Raw genomic sequence first — 21,551 nt, forward strand, 5'->3', positions numbered from 1 at the left:
TAAGCTGTATTGTCTTTCATGATTTAGCTTTAGAAATCATATTGTTATTTTGTGCTGCATTTTACTGGTTACCAGAGTCACAAAACTGTCCAGATTTAAAGAGAGGGAAATTAGACCGCACCTCTTGATGTGGGAATGGTAAGGTTGGAAGAACATGTGTAATGGGAGACATTTTTGCCCCACCTTTGGAATGTACAATCTGCCATCGTCATTTGCATGGTTCTGAAATGCAGAAACTTTTGCTATCACAGTTTAGCTAAATAATACCAGTCTCTGCACAGCACGATTCAAACTTGAGTTATCATATGTTAACTGTGAGCAATTACATGAAGTACAAACTTCTCTGCTCTCTCAGAAGTCCACAAATCAGATATAAATAACAAGTGCACATCAAAGTCAGAAACCAACCATGTCACTTCTTTAAAAGTCTTCCAATGATGGTCACCCGCTGCACATGCTGTTCGGCTCTCGCACAGACAGCAAAGTACGAAGCTGTGATGCCCCCTTGTCTCCCAGTGGTAAATCCAATGACATTTTACAAAATGAAGTTAAATAAAGTGGGTAATTGAAAGAGGGAATTGACCAGCAAAGATAAGAATGCAGCAAAGAAATGAAAGGTAATAAAACCAGAAATAAAATCTGAATCAAATGAAAAAAGAGGATTGATGCCTAAAGTAAAAGTGACTAAAGCAAAAATAAACAAATGGAACTATTTCAAATTTAAAAGCTCCCGCAAAGGAAACCATCAACAAAATGAAAAGGAAACCTACGGAATGGGAAAAAAATATTTGCAAATAATATATCTGATAAGGAGTTAATATCCATAATTTATAGAGAACTCATAACACTCAATCACAGAAAAACAATCTGATTAAAATATAAGCAGAGGAACTGCATAGATATTTTTCTGAAGAAGACATTCAAATGGCTAGCAGGTACATGAAAAGATGCTCAACATCACTAGTAATCAGGGAAATGCAAATCAAAACCCCAGTAAGATATCGCCTCTCACATAGTAGAATGGCTATTACCAAAAAGACAAGAAATCACAAGTGTTGGCAAAGATGTAGAGAAAAGGGAACACTTGTGCCCTGCTGATGGGAATGTAAGTTAGTGCAACCACTATGAAAAACAGTATGGTGGTTTCTCAAAAAATTAAAAATAGAACTATCATATGATCTGGCAATTCCACTTCTGGATATTAAAAAAAAAAAAAAACCACTAACTTGAAAAGATATCTGCACTTAGTGCAGCATTATTTATAATAGCCAAAACATGGAAGCAACCTAAGTGTCCATCGACAGATGAATGGATAAAGAAAATGTCATACACACACACACACACACAATGGAATATTATTCACCCATAAAAAAGAAAGAAATTCTGCCATTTGCCATAACACAAATGGACTTGAGGGCATTATGCTGAATATTATAAGTCAAACAGAGAAAGGCAAATACTGTATGATCTCACTTACATGCAGAATCTAAAAAAATGAACAAACTCGTAGATACAGAGTACAGATTAGTGGCTGCCAGAGGCAGGGGGTAGGGGATTGGCAAAATGGGTAAAGGTTGTCAAAAAGTACAAATTTCCAGTTATAAGATAAAGTCCTGGGGATGTAATGTACAGCACGGTGACTATTTTTTAACAATACTGCATTGTAAAATTTTAAAGTTGCTAAGAGAGTATAACTTAAATTTCTCATCACAAGGAAAAGAATGTGTAATTATGTGCAGCGATGGATGTTAACTAAACTTACCATTCCGCAATAAAATGTCTATCAAAATGTCCGCAATATATATGTCTATCAGACCATTATGTTGTACACCTAAAAGTAACACAGTGTTATATTTCAATTATATATTAATAGGAAAAATGTCAATGGTTACAAAAGAAATAGCTGATCATGAGAATATTGATACTACTGCTGTTCAACAGATTCTGGTATGCAGCTAAAAGAACTTCACAAAGGTAACTTTATTGACATAAATGAGGAAAGTAGGTGTGATGAAAAGGAAGATGTCCCAGAGGAAGTGACAATGGCCAAAAACTTCACTGTATAGTACCTCTTGGAGATATTTTATGACATGACAAATGCAAGGGATAAAAATGTTAGACCCTAATCCAAACTTAGGAGTATGCTAGTATAGAAAAGAGGCTCTCTGAATTAAGTTGTAGGATGATAAGATTACAAGGAGCAATCACAAGTTTCCCACTCATTATTAAGATCATTTCACATGGTTTCTGCATGCACAGTCATTATTATTATCCTGTACTGTCTTGCAAAACAAGGGTTACCTGTACACTAAGCCCCATGAATTGGGCTGGGGGGAGGGGAATAGGGGATTATAGTTTACAGGCAACTGTGGTTGTCTCTTTAAGGGAGAAAGTAAAAAATTTATTCTTCTTCACTGACTACCCATTTGTAATGTCTGAATTTTATAAAATATGCACATATCACAGATTTAAAAATAAATTTAAAATAATGTTTAAAATATTCTGCACAAGTATTTGAAAGAAAAGGACTTATAAGCTTCTAATTTCATCTCAAGTTAGAATAGGATCTCTATATATATGATGAGAGTTCAGACTACATAAGTTCTTCCAAAGTGTCTTTGAACAAAATGTTAAGTACTTGCATTAAAATTTTTATCTTAATGAATAAGACTGAAACACCTGTAAAATCTCTTACAATAAATCTTTTCCATGGGATCAGTTCTGCAATTAAGAGATCACATTCTGCAACAACAGCCTAAATTGTAGATTGAATCAGTGAGATGGGAAAGAAGAAATTGTTCGAGTGTTCCCGTGTTCGAACCCTGCTTCATTAGAATGAGTTTTATAATTGGCTAGCAACAGAATATGTTTAATATGATCAAATACATCTGAGGTCTGAAATTACATGTATTGAAAATATAAACTATCCTTCCTCAAACTCAGTTGCACTCTATCAGCATCATATAACTCCAGGCAAATGAAAATTTATGGTTGTCTAAAGGAGTCCCAAACAAGGATCTTTTATGCTATTGGCTGGAGGGTTCCATGTCCGTGTTCAAGGCCTCTGCCGTCATTTCTTACTGCTTTAGCAGGCCCACTAGAAGCCTGGTCATGATTGACCGCAGCACATAAGCTGAACCTTGAAATTGGCCAAGAGGCTGATACACTGGCACCACCAGGGCAATAATTCTTTCTCTGTAGGGATATTTGGTGATATCAATTGAGGGGGCATTGTTCCCCATTTACATCCCTTGCCCTCAGTGCATCTCACTCTGTGACTGCGGGAAGGGGTGGTGCTATAGAATGCCAAGAAGGGAAATACTACATAATTAATTCTGGAGTTTTAAGAGCCACGGTTCCAGTCTAGAGGAAAAGAAGCTAAAAATACACAAAAAAGTTCAGTTTCTGGTGCGCAATTTGTTTTTGCTATATGAGTATCAAATTAAATTTTTATTTTAGCCTGGGACCTTGGTGGTTGAAATGGGACAGTGGGTTATTTGACATTCTTGTTCTCCGTATTCCCTCCCTGAGGCTTGAAGAGGGGAATGGTGTCAATCACGCATGACTTTGGCTTGGTATCATGAAAGATAATGTCTCAATGTGAAGGCAGAATTTGGGTCTTCTTTTTGGTTCTTCTCATATATTCATTTACTTCTGAGTGCTCAGGGGATATTATTGTTATAGTTGTTGTCACTGTTATTGTTGTTCGGAGCCTTTTCCCTGCTGCTTCCAAGTGTGAAGTTTTTTTAGAAGCATAAATATGCATTCTAGAAGGCTGATGTTTATGTGCTTGCTCTTTCTTTGTGTGAGTTATTTAACAGCTATTGAAAATTAGCCCAGCCCAGCCGGTGTGGCTCAGTGGTTGAGCATCGACTCATGCACCAAGAGGTCACTGGTTTGATTCCGAGTCAGGGCACATGCCCAGGTTGTGGGCCTGATCTCCAGTGGGGGGCATGCGGGAGGCAGCCAATGTTCTCTCTCATCGATGTTTCTGTCTCTCTCTCTCCCTCTCCCTTCCTCTAATATCAATAAAGAAAAATTAAAAAAAAAAAATCAGCCCAATGAAGAGTTTTTAATGGGTGGAGGGAATTAATGCTGTGAGAGTAGATAGAAAGAAGTTTGTTTATACTTCTGTATATTTATATACTGGGACTGGTCTCAACTACAGGGGTTGGCAAAAGTAGGTTTACAGTAATACAGGTAAATAATACAATAACTAATAATACAATGTGAATAATAACACAAGAGTAAACTCTTGCATGTACTCACAACTGTAAACCTACTTTTTGTTCATCCCGTATGTATAATAAAGCAGAAAAAAAAATTGATAGAAATATACCAAAGTATCTTTCTCTGAGTGGTGTTTATTATTTAAAGAAAGAATGAAAGAAAATTTCTTGATAATTTTCTTTATTTCACAAATTATCTGGGAGACATACACTACACTAAGCACATTAGTTTTATTACAATCATTAGACTGTGATTTCACAGCTAAAAGTAATTAATTGCACTTCGTAGCATCTTCCTTGTCTGCCTCCCTGAGCCCTTGCACCCAGAGCCCCTAACTTCTCACAGGTGAGCTGACTCGCCCAGCCCCCAGTCTGGGCTCTCAATCCTTCCCTGCCCAGAATTTAAGGCACCCTCATTCCACAGGGGAGGGCTGCACCGAGTCGACGCCACTGGATTTCTCACTCTAACCTTGTGACTCCCTTCCACTTACCGAGCTTCTGCCCAGAGTATAGGGCTCCATAAACATCTGCTGAACATCTCCAAGTTTGTAGCTTTACAAATAACCTGCTCCTTGACACCCGGTTCCCATGTGCTGGCTGGTGGCTGAACTTTCTGCAGTAGAACCTCTAGTCTCCAGGGCCAATACTTGCCTTCCGCTCGCGGCACGCCATAGTCTTCGGCCCTAAGACTTAGAGTCGCCGACCACCACTCCTTCCAGGCACCCTTACCTTCTTGACTCCTGTTCCTAAAAAAGCCTTGCTTGTTATTTGTTAAGTCTCCAAAGTATTTGCGTTTGGGAGTCTTTTAAATGTAATTGTAGACTAGAAGGCACTGTCTTTGTGGAAGATAGTTCCAGACCTTGAGACCAGATATTGGATGACCACTTAAACATTTTACCAAACGCTAGCCCTGAACTGAGAAGTGCTTTAGTTAGTAAGGTTTAGAGGTTCTCAAAAGCACAGCCAGTCTCCTGAACCTTTTCCCTCCTCACAGCCTTCAGAAATGGAGCAGCCAGTCTACACCCAAGTCTTCACTGTTCTCCTCCCTCAAGAGTGTCCCCAACTTTTGTTCATGCAGTTTCTCCAGCCCCTGGGCACTGAGGCCCAGGCACCTGCTGCAGAGCACTGCCAATGACCTTGCAGATTGCCCCACATACCACCACCTCCACTTCTTGGGCAGGGGCCAGAGGAAGACAAAACAGATATAAATAGGTAAACATGTACTAAGTTATGACATATGGCAATACGTTCTAAATAGAACAAAGGACAGGTTCGCAGAGATAGAGGGTTAAGTCTGCAGGTCACTATTTCAGATATTATAATGTTATATAAACTTCATATAATTCTATTACTAAATGAGGTATAATATTGTGATTTTAACTGTAAGAGTGAACCATCTTGGTTAATATAACAGGGTTGTCTGCTCACAAATGAAAAACATTTGCACGTTGTTTCCTTGAGAAGTTTTCTCACTCTCACATACTTCCCAGAAGAGCACTTTGACAACATACAAGATCATGAGTGAGAACAAACTGTTTCTTTTAGAAATTCTTATTGCTATTATGATAATAGATGTGCTGTTTAAACAGAGAAGATGAGGAAAGAGGAAACATGAATTCAAATTTAGCCAGGATAAGCATGTCTTTAGCTATAGTATTGCATTTGCAAATATCACAACATATAGGTCAGGCAAAGGTCTCCAATTCTATCCAAAGTAATTTTGCAATGCAAAATGGTTTCTAACCCCTCTAAAATAGGGATTTGGAATAATATAACTTTATATTTTAAGTTATTAATATTTATTTAAATATTATTTAAATATTTATATTGTGTTCTCAATATTTTGAATATTTTAATTAAAGCTTATTAAAATGTAATTCATATTTTATTCATTATAATGTAATACTATAATTACTAAATATTACATATATTAAATTATATAATTTAATGTTGATAAACTATATTTACAATATAATTTAAAATAATATTTACTTTTCTGTTTCAAAGACTGAGCTTGGAGAAACAGGTGAGTTCAAACCACAGTCACTGAAACATTAACAACAGACAGCGTAGGGAATGGAGCGAAGTACAGAGCTGCAGTGTCATCAAGGAAGCCTGGTGAGAGGGAGGCAATGGGCTTTGGGTTATTAAGGAAGGGAGAGTCTGCAGTTGGAGTTTTGAAGATACGCTATTTGAGTTTTATATTTCTATCGCAAAGTTGAATTTCCCTATTCTGAAACATATGTGTAACATAGACTGGTTCTGGTGGTTTTCTCCTACCACAAGTTTCGGATGGACAGAGAATCATAGCTGTTGTGAAACCAACGTGAGGCACATCCTCTTCACACACACTTAATGAGTGGTATCTGGTACCACACACCGAGAAATGGGTTATGTGTGTTATCTCACTCTATTCTCTTAGTAGCCAATAAAATTATTATTATCATATCCATTGTATAGTTGAGAAAATTGAGGCCTGAGAAGGTTCAAAATGTTTCTTGGATTCACACAGATAGGAGGTGGCAGAATTGGGACTGAAATTTGTATTTATCTGATTCTAAAATGTATAACTTTAACTTTGACTTTCAACTACCTTTGGCCAGGGAGTATTTACAGTGGACCATCAGCATTCTTTACATCTTTTTGGACTGGAATATCTAATTAGAATGGCTCTGCTCCTTTTAAGTGGGAAATGTGTGTATTTGATTTAGTACTATCCATTTAAACTTTAGAGTAGCCCAAGGGTCTATTTACTCAAACAGCTTTATTGAAATATGATTCACATACCATACAATCCACCCATTTAAAGTGTGCTATTCAGTGGCTTTTAGTATATTTACAGAGTTGTGCAATCATCACCACTATCTAATCTGAGAATGTTTTCATCATCTAGAAAAGAAATTCCTACCCATTAGCAGTCCTCCCCCAGCCCCCTTCACTCCAACACCCCTGGCAACCACTAATCTCCTTTCTGTTTCTACAGATTTTTCTATTCTGGACATTTCATATAAACGGAATCATACATGTGGCCTTTGTGCCTGGCTTCTTTCACTTAATATAATGTCTTCAAGTTTTATCTATGTTGTAGCAAGTGTTAGAACCTCATTCCCTTTTATTGCTGAGTAATATTCCATGTATGAATATAGCACATTTTACGTATCCACTCAGCTATCCGGATTGCTTCCCCTTTGGGGCTACTGTGAATAATGCTGCTAAGGACATTGGCTCTCTTTACATTCAATCCATCAGACTCTTTTTTTACCCTAAAGAGATTACTATGATTTCCCATAAGTCTATGACAAATTACTTAAAACTAAGAATGTCAAAAATCCCTGGGCAAGAAACCAGTATGTGTCATACTTAGGGTAATCAACTTTTGTTGGTTTTCTCAGAACTTTTCAGTTTCAGCACTGAAAGACCTATGTTCTGAGAAAATGTTCAATTTTAGGCAAACCAGGACAGTTGGTTATGCTAGACTGGGACTTGCCTCAGAAGACATTCCAGAAAAGCTCCCTTCCTGTGATGAGTTTTGTGGTTTCGCCCTGGCCAGTTTGGCTCAGCGGTTAGAGCGTTGGCCTGCAGTCTGGAGAGTTTTGTGGTTTCTCTTGAAGGTATAGTTACATATTTTTTAATTAGCTTATGCAGTAACTATCATTTTACATAGTTTTATTTTAGTAGGAAACTATTATTCTTTTAATTCCTACATGGTGAACAATGCCTGAAAATTTCACATATACTATTTTTAAAGCTATTACATATATATGTGTATATACACTCATGTTCTATTCCCTGCTCTGTGTGTGTGTGATATTTTAAAGACATTGTTGTTGTTGTTGTTGTTGTTGTTGTTATTATTTTGGAGGAATTTTAAGTTCCCAGAGGCAGTGCAAAATTTTCCCAAATATACCCTTGCCTCCACAAATGCATAGCCTCCACCATTATCAGACTCCCTCACCCAAGTGGTACATCTTTAAAATGTTTAAATTACATTTTGCATTCAATATTATTTTATATTTGTTTCAGGTGTACATATACTATTTAGACAATTATATACTTTACTAAAAATTTCCCCTGATATTTCCAGTACCCACCTGTGTTACATTTGTTACAACGGATGGCCCTGCATTGTTTTTAGGTGGAGTGCTAGTCAATACAGTAATCAAGACCTCCCCAAGAGCTGAGGAGCCTCATGTCCACAGGATGGCAGTGTGACACCCGTAAACCTAAAGAGAATCAAAGTAAAAGTTCTATTAGTGAAACTAATCTTTTGTTTGGACTTTGTATTATTTATACAGAGAAACGGATAAGTCCAATGAACTACTTGTGAGATCAATAGCTTTGTTTTATGCTGGTAAACAGCCATATGGTTAACTACTGATGTCTCCTACTCACAGATTAAAGATAAGAAATACAGATTTAAATTAAAGCCTTCTATAAAGCATTTCATTTTAATTGCTTTAGACAGAATTATAGAATCTTAGAATCCTTAAAAGGCACAAAATTTAATGTTTTCTTTATTCTTTCCACCAAAAAAAACACAGAATATGTCATATTTTCAGATTCCATACAAGCCATGACATTTCACGGAATATAACTTTACCCCTTTCCCTCCATCCACTTAAGAAAGGATATAAAAATTGAGGTGACAAACAGGGATAGTGTAAGAATAATCTTAGATCTTCTCTTTTTTTTTTCTTTATTGATTTGAGAGAGAGAGGAAGGGAGAGAGAAACATGGATGAGAGAGACATCAATTGGCCTCCTCCTGCATGCCCTTCACTGGGGATTTGGCCCACAACCTGGGCATGGGCCCTGACTGGGAATCAAACCAGTGACCTCTTAGTGCATGGGTCGACGCTCAACCACTGAGCCACACCGGCTGGGCAAATCTCTCTATTTTTAAGTTAATCATTTACTAACTTCAATATTTGATTTTTAGAAATAAATTACTTTTATGCTCAATCTGAACACAAGTGTGTTAAAATACTTAAACTGAGAAAACATGACTCTAGTACAACCTCTCACTGAATGCTGAACTCCTCCCTTCTAGAACAGTCTTAAGAATTACCGACGTGAGAAGTAAACACAAAACCAATTGCCTTTCATTTGCATTGGTTCTATTATCATAAGCCCAGTGTTTGCAGGCTTGATAGTCATAAATTACATACATTTCTTTATTTACAGAATAAAAAAGGAGTCTAGAAGAAAATGTATACTTTTTTCCTGTAACAGCAACCGACTTTGAATTTGGAAACTATTTTATTGTTTGTTTACCTCTTTAATGGTAAGGGTAAGGGACAGTATGTGCTACTTTCTTTTGCAGGACAACACAAACTGCCGGGAAAGCAGACTGCCTGGTCTTCCTCACTGGCGCTCCTGGTCAGCTTTCACACAACAACTGAGAACAGATAAATTAGCAAAGGAGGAAAACACACACATACAAACAGATGAGATAGGAACCTAGTGACATACATTTACACCTCTTCCTTTTTTATGTCCAGTCACAATGTCCATGGAATCGAAAGGAGTCCGATTTCTAAGGGCTCTTCATGTTGGAATCTGTTTCCTACTATGAGTCTTTGGTCCTAATCCCAGCGTTTTGGCTTTCATTTGCCCCATGTTGACTCAGACATTCACCACAGCATTGATGAAATCCAAACATGTCGATAGTGAATTCCTAATCTAAGAGATAAAGCCTTATCCTGTTCTATGAATTTCTGTTTTGAGATTCTAAATGCCCACTTCTATAACTCTTTTAAACACAACAACTACATAATTACCACTAGAATGTTTTTAGAAAGTCATTTTTAAAGTTAAAACTTTAAAGTATTCAAAGTTTGTTTTTTATACTAACAAGGGCCCTCCAGGACTTCGATCCACTTGGTGCAAAGGATCTTTGAGTCATAAAAAAATGCATGTATTATCTAGGTTAAGTAATACATTATCTAAATCATACTGCCTGATACATATGAAGTGATATCAGAAGAGTGTTTGTATTGTCCACTTCATCAAACAGGAAGTTATTACACAAACTTCAGGATCTATTGAGAAATTGTCAGTGGGAAGTCCCTGGCCTTTTGTAAAAGAGAAAGTAACTGTATTAACTAATTAGCAACTGATCACTTTACATGTATTCTGCATTTCTGCTAGTGTATTCTTAATTCCTGATTGGTTCTTTCTTGATATTGTCTTTAGGCATGGTTTCTCACCCTCATAATAGATTTCAAATGTCCATTCAGATAAGTGCCTGCTATTGCTCATTAAGTTATGTCTCCAGGAACTTCCCCTGAGAGTCTGGGTTGCTCAAATGGTCCTCAAAGTCAAACCAGAACTGCCTGAGGTGGCAATCATAACAACCATCACTTGTTGAATGCTTTACTAACAAGGCTGCGGCTAATCCTCATAGCCCTGCAAAATGGCTGTCATCCACAAGTACAGATGAGGAAACTGAGGCTGGGAGACTCAGTAACCTACCTAGTGCAGAGAGTGGTTTGAACCGGGATTTGATGTTCTCCTGCAGCACACTGCTATCCTGGGGCTCCTTAACAAGGGGTGACAGGGTCTTGCCTGGGGAACATCTGTATCCATACCCCAAGCAGCAGCATGACAGAGTGAGACAGGTCCTACCTCACAAGTTAGAAAGCTGGAGAGCTCTACCCCAGCCCTAGAACTACAAGAACAGAATCTTTGACCTCTATCAAAATATAGTCAATGGGATATGTTTTTAAGGTATCTGGGTTTTATTTATTTAACTTCTTATTGTGTGTGTTTTTTTAAGCACATAACAGAGGGTTCCACTTAAGATGACAAAGTAGATAAGCGCTGTGTTCAAAATCACAATTAAATTATTAAAAAATAAACTTGGAGAAGCCAAATGGAACTCCTGTAACTAAGGACAGAAAAAGAGGCCACAGCAAGCTGATAGGAGGGGCAGGGGTGCAAAACAAGCTAGATCCATGCTCACGTGTGGCAGTTGAGAATCGAAAGGGATCTCTTGGCCATAGAGGTCCCCACCAAGGAGCTGGGTGTCCTAGCCTCATGCCAGGCTCCTCTCAACAAACAATTTTCCAGCTTAATAAAAACTCTTATAAGAGTTTATTTAAGTCAAACTGATGACAACCGCCAGGAAGCAAAATCTCAACAGATTGAGAAAATGCTCTGGAGAATAGCAGTTTTACAGCTTATTTTATGCACTAGAATCAAAGGAGAAGATATAAGGCGAAGAGGGTTACATGAAACCCTTTGGTGGTAAATTAGGGTTACATGAAAACTTTTTGTGGGGGAAAACAAAGTGTGGAAATCTCTGAGAGAGGATAAAAATCAAAACAAAGACACATGACTCTTTAACACTAGTGGGCACAGGACAGTTAACATCTACATCACACAGAGATGGTGTTTGAACAACAAAAGCACAATAAGAGATTCTGGGGTCTCATGCTCTGGTGTGAGGTTGTACCCTGAGGGATCTGGAAAAAAGGGGGACCACTCTGACATTCCAAAGGTATATTATCTTAGATGCAAACATGATAGACTCAATAAAAGATTGACCTTTGTCAAGGAAGCTGCCAGCCTAGGATGTGATTACGTGTCATGACTCACTTTTAATTAGGAATTTTTATGTTTTGGCCATCCTGTATGGTTACTGTTGGTCTCAGAGCGTGTGAGGCCTTCCATGCAGGCCTCCCCTGAGCTTTCTAGGTTTAGTGTGTAGGCCCTTTTTTGTCCACCATTGCCCAGCGCAGGAATCCTGTTCCAGGAAGAGTAATACCCACAATGCTGGCTGTAAGATTAGCACTGATTCTATCCTACCCTGGTAAGATGGAGGGTTGTTGAAAACCCACGTGTCCTCCTTAAGGGCTGGTGCACAGACTCACTCACTCACAGGCACTCATCATGAGCTCCAGCAAAGGGACAGTAGCTCAAAAGGCACCAAAGACATACAGGGAGAAACTGAGTTGTGTGGCTTCAAGGTGGGGGCTGCCTTTGTCTCTGTGCTGAGACCCCTCTCACGCAGCCTGCAGGGGCAGACAGGCACCAAATCTGAATCTGCATTAACCAGGTAAACACCATGTACCCCACACTGGTGACTCCCTGAGATCCCGCTTCTCTGACACACACTGCCCTTGACTTTTCAGCAAGCTGTGCCTCATGGGAAGCCACAGCTTGTGCTACCAGGTTTCTTAAAAACTGTCCAAAGCCTGCAGGCTCCAGGCAGACAACGGCTGGCCTCAGCATTTCCTGTGCTTTTTGCCAAATGGCTCCAGGCCCAGTGTGGGTGGCAGCCAGCCTCAGGTCACAGCATGGCATCTTCTATGTGCCTCTGGGTCCAGCACAGGATAATTTTGTAGCTCCTACCAGGTGGCCCTGGGCTGAGCACAGACAGTGGCTGACCTTGCCTACATCTGAGCCCTTCCCAAGTGGCCCAGAATCAACATACCTGGTGGCCAGCCTCACACCACAGCAAAGCAATCAATTAGCTCTACAAATGGAACATCCAAAGGGTGGTTTCCACAGGCACCAGAGGACCACAGGGTCAAATTCTGCTCCATAGGTTTGGTCCCCACTGTGGGCATGTCTAGTACTCATGGCCAGTCAGCCTGAGGGTCAAACTTACCCATTGACAAGTGAAGAGCAATGAAGAATCAAGTACAATAAGAGGGCATGCGCAATCTACAGAAGGCACACTCTTGTAGGACTTGGTTCAGGTGTCCAGGGAGACTATGCCACTGCACCCCACAGGACACCTACTACATAAAGCCACCCTATCAAGACTGGGAGACATAATAATAAAGGAAGCAATCCAAGAAGAGGATATAACCCTTGTAAACATTTATACATCCAACATAAGAGCACCTAAATATATAAAGCAAATATTGACAGAAATAGAGACATAGCAGATCTACCTAATACATAGAAACAAACAGAGAGAGGCATCCAAAATGAGGAGATAAAGAGACATGTCCCAAACAAAAGAATAGGAGAAGACTCCAGGAAAAAAAAAAAAAAAAAAAGCAAAATGGAGACAAGCAATCTACCAGATATAGAATTCAAAACGCTGGTTATAAGAATGCTCCATAAACTTGTGGGAAGAATAAGCCAACTCAGTGAGAACTTCAACAAAGAGAGTATATATTTTAAAAAGGACAAAGAAACCACAAGCAATAACCAATCTGAAATTACTAATACAATAACGCAAATGCAGAATACACTAAAAGAAATCAATAGCACATTAGATGAAGCAGAAGACTGAATCATTCACTTGGAAGACAAGGTAGTAGAAAACAATCAGAACAACAAAAAGAAAAATAATCCAAAGAAATAAGGATAGTTTAAGGAACCTTTGGGACAACATCGAGCATACCAATATTCACATCACAGGAGTACCAGAAGGAGAAGAGAGAGAGAGTAAAATTTAAAATCTATATGATGAAATAATGACTGAAAACTTTCCTAACCTAGTGAAGTAAATAGATGCTGAGAGTCTCAAACAAGATAAACCCAAAGAAGCTTACACAAAACACATCATAATTAAAATGCCAAATTTAAAGAAAATGTATCTTAAAAGCAGCAAGAGAAGAGCAGTTAATTCCTTATGAGGGAGCTCTCATAAGACTGTAAACTGATTACTCCACAGAAACTGCAGAGCAGAGGGATTGGCATGAAATATCCAAAATAATTAAAAGCAAGGACCTACAATCAAGATTACACTAACCAGCAAGCTATTATTTAAATTAAAGGTGAGATAAAGAGCTTCTCAGACAAGAAAAAGATAAAGGAATCTATCACCACAAAACCAGTATTATAGGAAACGTTAAAGGAACTTCCTTAAAAAGATGGCAAAAAATGAACATAAATATGAATAAAGAAATAACAAATACTAAATATCTATCAATAATCGCTTTAACTGTAAATGAATAAAGTGATCCAGTCAAAAGACATAGAGTGGCTGAATAGATAAAAAAAAAAAAAAAAAGGACTCATACATATGCTATCTATAAGACACTCATTCTGGATCAAAAGACACACATAAACTAAAAATAAAAGAATGAGTAAAGATGTTTCATGCAAATGAGAAGGGAAAAAAAGCTGGGGTAGCAATACTTATCTGAGACAAAATAGACTTTAAAACAAAGTTTATTGCAAGAGAAAAAGAAGGACACAAAATAATAATAAAGATATCAGTCCAACAAGAGGATATAACCTTTGTAAATATTGACATAGCCAATATGGGAGCACCTAAATATATAAAGCAAATACTGACAGACATAAAGGGAGAGATCAATAGTAATACAATAATTATAGGGGACTTGAACACCCTATTGATGTTAATGGATAAATTATCAGACAGAAAATCAACAAGGACATAGTGGCTTTAAATGACATATTGAGCCATATGGATTTAATTGCTATTTCTAGAGCACTTTACCCCAAAACATCAGGATATACATTATTTTCAAGAACACGTGAAATATTTTCCAGGATAGACCACAAGTTAGAAGAAAAAATAAGTCTCCGTAAATTTAAAGGTTTTAGTGTGTGTGTGTGTGTGTGTGTGTGTGTGTGTGTGTATTGATTTTTTAGAGATAGAGGAAGGGAGAGAGAGAGAGAAACATCAGTGTGAGAAACAGTGATTGCTGGCTCCTGCACGCCTCCTACTGGGGGCCAAGCCTGAAACCAAGGCATGTGCCCTGACTGGGAGTTGAACCAGGACCTCTCAGTCCATGAGACTGATGCTCAATCCACTGAGCCACACTGGCCAGGCAAGTCTCAGTAAATTTAAATAGATTGAAATCATATCAAGTATCTTCTCCAGCCACAATGGCATAAAACTAGAAAGCAACCACAAAAAGAAAACTGAAAAACACACAAAACACCTGGAGGATAAATAACCTGCTACTGAACAATAAAAGTGTTAACAAGAAGGTCAAGGAAAAAATCAAAAGATATCTTGACACAAATGAAAATGAGAACACAACAACCTAAAATCTATGAAAAACAGCAAAAGCAATTCTAAGAGGAAAATACATAGCAATACAGTCCTACTTCAAAAAACAAAAAACCAAAAAACAAGAAAAATGTCAAATAAACAATCTAACCTTACACCTAAAGGAACTAGAAAAAAGAACAACAAACAATTGTTAAACAATAAAGAATAATTAACTATTATTATTTAAACAGTTAAAGAATAATTAACTATTCTTCTCAAACTATTCCAAAATATTCAAGGGGAAGTAAGGTTCCCAAGCTTATTTTACAAGGACAGTATTATCCTGATTCCAAAGCCAGACAAAGACACTGAAAAACAAAAACAAAAAAGAAAGAAAAATTATAGGCTAACATCTCTGATGAACATAGGTATAAAAATCCTAAACAAATTATTAGTAAATGGAATTCAGCAATACAGTAAAGAGATCACACACCATGATCAGATTCCTGGGATGCATGGTTGGGTTCAATATCCACAAATCAATGAACATAAGACACTACTTAAACAAAACGAAGGATAAAAATTATATAATCATATCAATAGATGCAGAAAAAACATTTAACAAAATCCAGCATTTATGATAAGAATTCTCAGCAAAGTGGAAATAGAGGGAATGTACCTCAATAAAAGCCATATATGACAAACCCACAGCTATCAGCAAACTTAATTGTGAAAAGCTAAAAGCATTTCCCTTAAGATCAAGAAAAAGGCAAGGATGTCCACTTTCACCACTTGTATTTAACATAATATTGGAAGTCGTAGTCACAGCAATCAAACAAGAAAAGGAAATAAAATGCATCAAATTGCAAAGGAAGAAGTAAAACTGCCATTATTTGCAGATGATATATTATAAATAAATAATTCTAAAGATTCCACCAAAAAAAAAAAAAAAACTACTAGAACTGATAAGTAAATCCAGTAAAGTAGCAGGATGAAAAATTAATATTCAGAAATCAGTTGCATATTTATACACTAATAACTAATTATCAGAAAGAGAAATTAAGAAAACAATTCTATTTACAGTTACATCAAAAAATAACTAGGAATAAATTTAACCAAAGAGGTAAAAGACTAGTACTCAAAAATGATAAGACATTAAAGAAAGAAATTGAAGGGGATACCAATAAATGGAAGTAATACCATGCTCATGGATAGGAAGAATTAACATCCTTAAAATGTCCATACTACCCAAGGCAATTTATAGAGTCAATGGAATCCCTATCAAAAAACCAAAGGCATTTTCCATAGAACTACAACAAGTAATCCAATTTATATGAAACCACAAAAGTCCAGGAATAGCCTCAGCGATCTTGAGAAAGAAGAACAAAGTTGGAAGTATCAGGTTACCTGATATCAAACTATGCTACAAGGCCGTAGTAATCAAAACATCATGGTACTGGCATAAAAAACAGACATATGCATCAATAGAACAGAACAGAGAGCACATAATTAAACCCACAGCTATATGATTCATTTACATTTGACAAAGGAGGCAAGAATATACAATAGGGAAGAGACAATCTATTCAATAAATGGTGCTGGAAGAATTTCACAGATACATGCAAAAAAGTAAAATAAAACTGAACCACCTGCTTATACTACATACAAGAATAAATTCAAAATAGATTAAAGACTGAAATGTAAGACTTGAAACCATACAACTTGTACAAGAAAGCAAAAATCTCTGCTATTTCTTTTAGCAATGTTTTTTCTGATGTATCTCCCTGAGCAAGAAACACAAAAGAAAAAATAAACAAATGGGACTACATCAAACTAAAAAGTGTTTGCACTGCAAAGGAAACCATCAACAAAACAAAAGGACAACCTACTGAATAGGAAAATATATTCACCAGTGATACATCTAATAAGGGGTTAATATCCAAAATTTATAAACAATGCTTACAACTCAACACCAAAAAAACAAACAATCCAATTAAAAAATAGAGAGAGGATCTGAATAGACACTTTCCAAAGAAGACATAAAAATGGCCAATAGACATATGAAAAGATGGTAATTTTTTTTTTTATTGAAAACCTCCATACTGCTTTCCATAGTGGCTACACCATTTTTCATTCCTATCAATAAGATACATGGGTTCCAATTTTTTCATGTTCTCATCAAAACTTTTGTTTGTTTTGTAATAGCCAAATTATTTTTATTATAGATATCCCTGACTCTTATTCTTTTCTAGCCCTGTCTATTTCAAAGCGATTTCAGATTTATTGATATCTTCATTTAAATTTTATAAATCTATTGCCTTTATAATTTTAAGGCTGTGAAAATACATTTTTAAAAAATCTATTGTAAAAAGGTTGGCCCAAACCAACATTATGAAAGTCTTTGATAGTTTTAAGTATAATATATGTTACTGAGTACTGAGAATGATAATGAAATTGAATTTTGGATGTTCTAGAACTGAGACTAGGGGTTCAACACTGTTGACCAAGTATCTCTCTGACCATTACCTGCCTTATCTATTTACGATCAGATAAGGTTAGCATTGTTAAGAAATCTGTAGTTAACTATGGCACGCATTAGAATGCCGAAATTAGAATGGTTTTCTTTGTTAAGCAAATAAATATATTTATTAACTGAAAGTAAATAAAAATAAACATTGTAACATCATAAATGAAATCATAAACTGTGAGATGTAACCTAAGGGAGAGATAAGAAACTGTTCAGGGACTTATGATCAAGATGGTGGCATAGGTAAACTCGGTACTCGCCTCCTCCCACAACCACATTAAAATTACAACTAAACTACAGAACAACCATCATTCACAACCGCTTGACATCAAGCTGAATGGAAGCTCTACAACTATGAAATTAAAGAAGAAACTACATTGAGACTGGTAGGAGAAGATGGGTGGATAGAAAGATGGATAAATGGATGGATGATTGGAGACACTAACAAAACAACAAATAAATAAATAAATTAATTAATCAGTCAATGAATTTAGAACCATCTGTGTTTTCAATTGTTGAGAAAATACTACAGCATCCTTTTTAGAGCCATTTATTTAACAAGCACTTTAATCCAATATTTTCTCACTTCAATTAAGCATTGTTCATTGGAAATATAAAATTGAAAATCACTCTCCTACTTATATTCACCTAACCCTATTTGATATGCCAAGAATTTTGGTTGCAAATCAGCAGAGATCAGTTATATACCTTTTTAATGTACTAGAAAGTGTAAAATGACAAGTTGTTAAGCTTTTGTAACCATGCAGGTCCTAAAGAACTTGGTACAAACCGTCCTAGAAGCTTTTATTGCTTTGACTAAGGCAACCATTGCTTTCATCAATGTTTAAACTACTGTCTATACTAACTATTTTTCTACCAAAAAAAGTAGAAAAGTAATTTGTCCTAGAATTATTAAAAGTAGGAATATATAGATAAGTTCAAAAGTAAGTTTTAACTGGGTGTATAACAACTTTGGGTAAAGCTGAATTGAGCCAGGAAAAGATTATGGGAAGCAGGAAAACAGGCCTAACCAGCTCTTCTTATTTAAAAGAATGGAATCTAAAATGAGTCAGGTCTAACACTGTAAAATGATTTCTCAAAAGCCGGCTCATGAATTTACTTGTATTAAGTTTTACCAGCATTTCAAAACTTTCTCTATATGATGGTCAATAGTCATGATAAAATAATTATACTTAAATAGCAACATTCTTTTTTTTACAATTAAAAAAATACTTTATTGATTTTAAAGAGGAAGAGAGAGAGAGATAGAGAGAGAGAGAGAGAGAGAGAGAGAGAGAGAGAGAGAGACATAGATGTGAGAGGAAAACATCCATAAGTTGAATCCACAACCTGGGTATGTGCCCTGACCGGGAATCCCCACCTTTTGATATATAAGACAACATTCCAACCAACTGAACCACACAGGCCAGGGCCAAATAACAATATTCTTATGGCAAAATCAAGGCTCGATTCTGGAAGTTCTAGAGAAATACACACAAAAATGTAACTGGTTGTCTTGGGAGGGTGAGGAAAAGGAATTAAGAAAACAAAAGACTTTATTCTGTCTTCTGAAACTTTTTTACCTTTTAACAATAATCACACATTGCAATTTTTCCCTTCTTTCCCATTACCAAGTATCATTCCTACAACTCCTTAGCATGCCTTAGAATAAGGCTATTATCAGATGTGTCTTTAGAAATACTCTGCACGATTTGAGGCTGAGAGTAAAGGCTTAATATTTGATGATGTTAGCCCAAACCTCCTGTGAGAACATCATAGACACTGAAGTAAGACAGAACTCAATTGGAATTTTGCTTTCCCATCTCTTTATTCTGGGATCTTGAACAAATTACTCAAAAAAAAAAAATTTTTTTTTAACCCTCACCTGAGGACACCTTTCCATTGATTTTCAGATAGAATGGGGGCGGGGGGAGAAAGAGAGAAACATTGATGTGAGAGAGACACACCGATTGGTTGCCTCCCATGCGACCCCAACCAGGGCTAGGGATCAAATCACAACGGAGGTACATGCCCTTGACCAGAATGGAACTGGTGACTCTTTGGTCTATGGGCCGGCATTCCAACCCCTGAGCCAAACTGGCCAGGGCTCAAACATTTTTTTTTAAACTTACATTTGCCCGGCTTGTGTGGCTCAGTGGATTGAGTGTGGTCCCATGGACAGAGAGGTCCTGGTTCATTTCCTGGTCAGGGCACACGCCTGGGTTTCAGGCTCGATCCCCAGTAGGAGCGTGTAGGAGGCAGCCTATTGATGTACCTTTCTCACATCAGTGTTTCTATCTCTCTCCCTTCCTCTCTCTAAAAAATCAATATAAACATATTTTTAAAAATATATCTTTACTATTAAATGTTTTAAAAATGTCCTCCTTTTTCTCATGTTGACCCCCTCCTCCCCACTCCTGCCCCCTCCTGCCTTTCCCTACACTATTGTCTATGTCCATTGGTTATGTATATATGCATATAAGTTTTTTGGTTTATATCCCCCCCTTTCCTTTGAAGTTTGTTAATCTAACCACCAGTTTGTACTTCTTAATTCTGATACCTTTTTTGCCCATCTCCCCCAACCCCCCTTCTATCTGCTGACCAACAAAAAGTTTTCTGTATCTCTGAGTTCATTTCTGTTCTGCTTGTACATTTTGTTGTAAATTCAATTGTTGATAGATATGTATTTATTGCCATTTTATTGTTCATACTTTTTGTCGTCTTCTTCAAGAAGACCTTTCAACATTCATATAATACTGGTTTGGTGGTGATGAACTCTTTTAGCTTTTTCTTGCTTGGGAAACTCTTTATATGTCCATCGATTCTAAATGATAGCTTTGCAGGATAGTGTAATCTTGGTTGTAAGTTGTTGCTTTTCATCACTTTGAATATCTCTTGCCACTCCTTTCTGGCCTGCAAAGTTTCTTTTAAGAAATTGGCTGACAGTCTTATGGGAGCTCCCTTGTAGGTAACTAACTGCTTTTCTCTTGCTGCTTTTAAGATTCTCTCTTTGTCTTTAACCTTTTGCATTTTGATGATGATGTGTCTTGGTGTGGGCCTCTTGGAGTTCATCTTGTTTGGGACTCTCTGTGCTTCCTGGACTTGTATGTTTGTTTCCTTCATCATGTTAGGGAAGTTTTCTGTCATTATTTTTTCAAATAAGTTTTCAATCTCTTGCTCTCTCTCTTCTCCTTCTAGAACCCCCATGATGGGAATGTTGGTACATCTGAGGATGTTCTAGAGGCTCCTTACACTATCCTCATTTTTTTGGATTCTTTTTTCTTTTTGCTGCTCTGATTGGATGTTTTTAGCTTCCTTAAATTCCAAATTGGTGTTTGCTTCTTGGCTTCACCTACTCTACTATTGATTCCCTCTGAATTATTCTTTATTTCAGTTAATGCATCTTTCATTTCTGACTGGTCCTTTTTTATGCTCTTAAAGTCCTTACTAAATTCCTCGAGCATACTGATAATCAGTGTTTTGAACTCTGCATCTGTTAGATTACTTATCTCCATTTTGTTTAGTTCTTTTCCTGGAGTTTTGTTCTGTTCTTTCATTTAGAACATATTTCTTTTTCTCCTCATTTTGCCTGCCTCCCTGTGCTTTTTTTTTTTGAAAATGTATTAGGTAGAGTTGCTATGTTTTCTAGGCTTCCTAGGGTGTCCTATTGTAGTCCTGCAAGGTCTGAAGCAGGAGTCAAGACCCACACATTGCCTTTTAAGTAAAAAAATATTTAAAACTTTGTTTATGTCTGGCTCCTGGAGTTTATGTGATAATTCCTAGCAGATTTCTACTTTATATTGTAAAGATGCCTACTCAACTTCATATTCATTTCTTTTAGTTCAGTGTGCATGAAGACAAGCATCTGA

The sequence above is a fragment of the Molossus molossus genome, unplaced genomic scaffold (genome assembly GCF_014108415.1).
Source record: "Molossus molossus isolate mMolMol1 unplaced genomic scaffold, mMolMol1.p scaffold_m16_p_8, whole genome shotgun sequence".
In the NCBI taxonomy this organism is placed as follows: domain Eukaryota; kingdom Metazoa; phylum Chordata; class Mammalia; order Chiroptera; family Molossidae; genus Molossus; species Molossus molossus.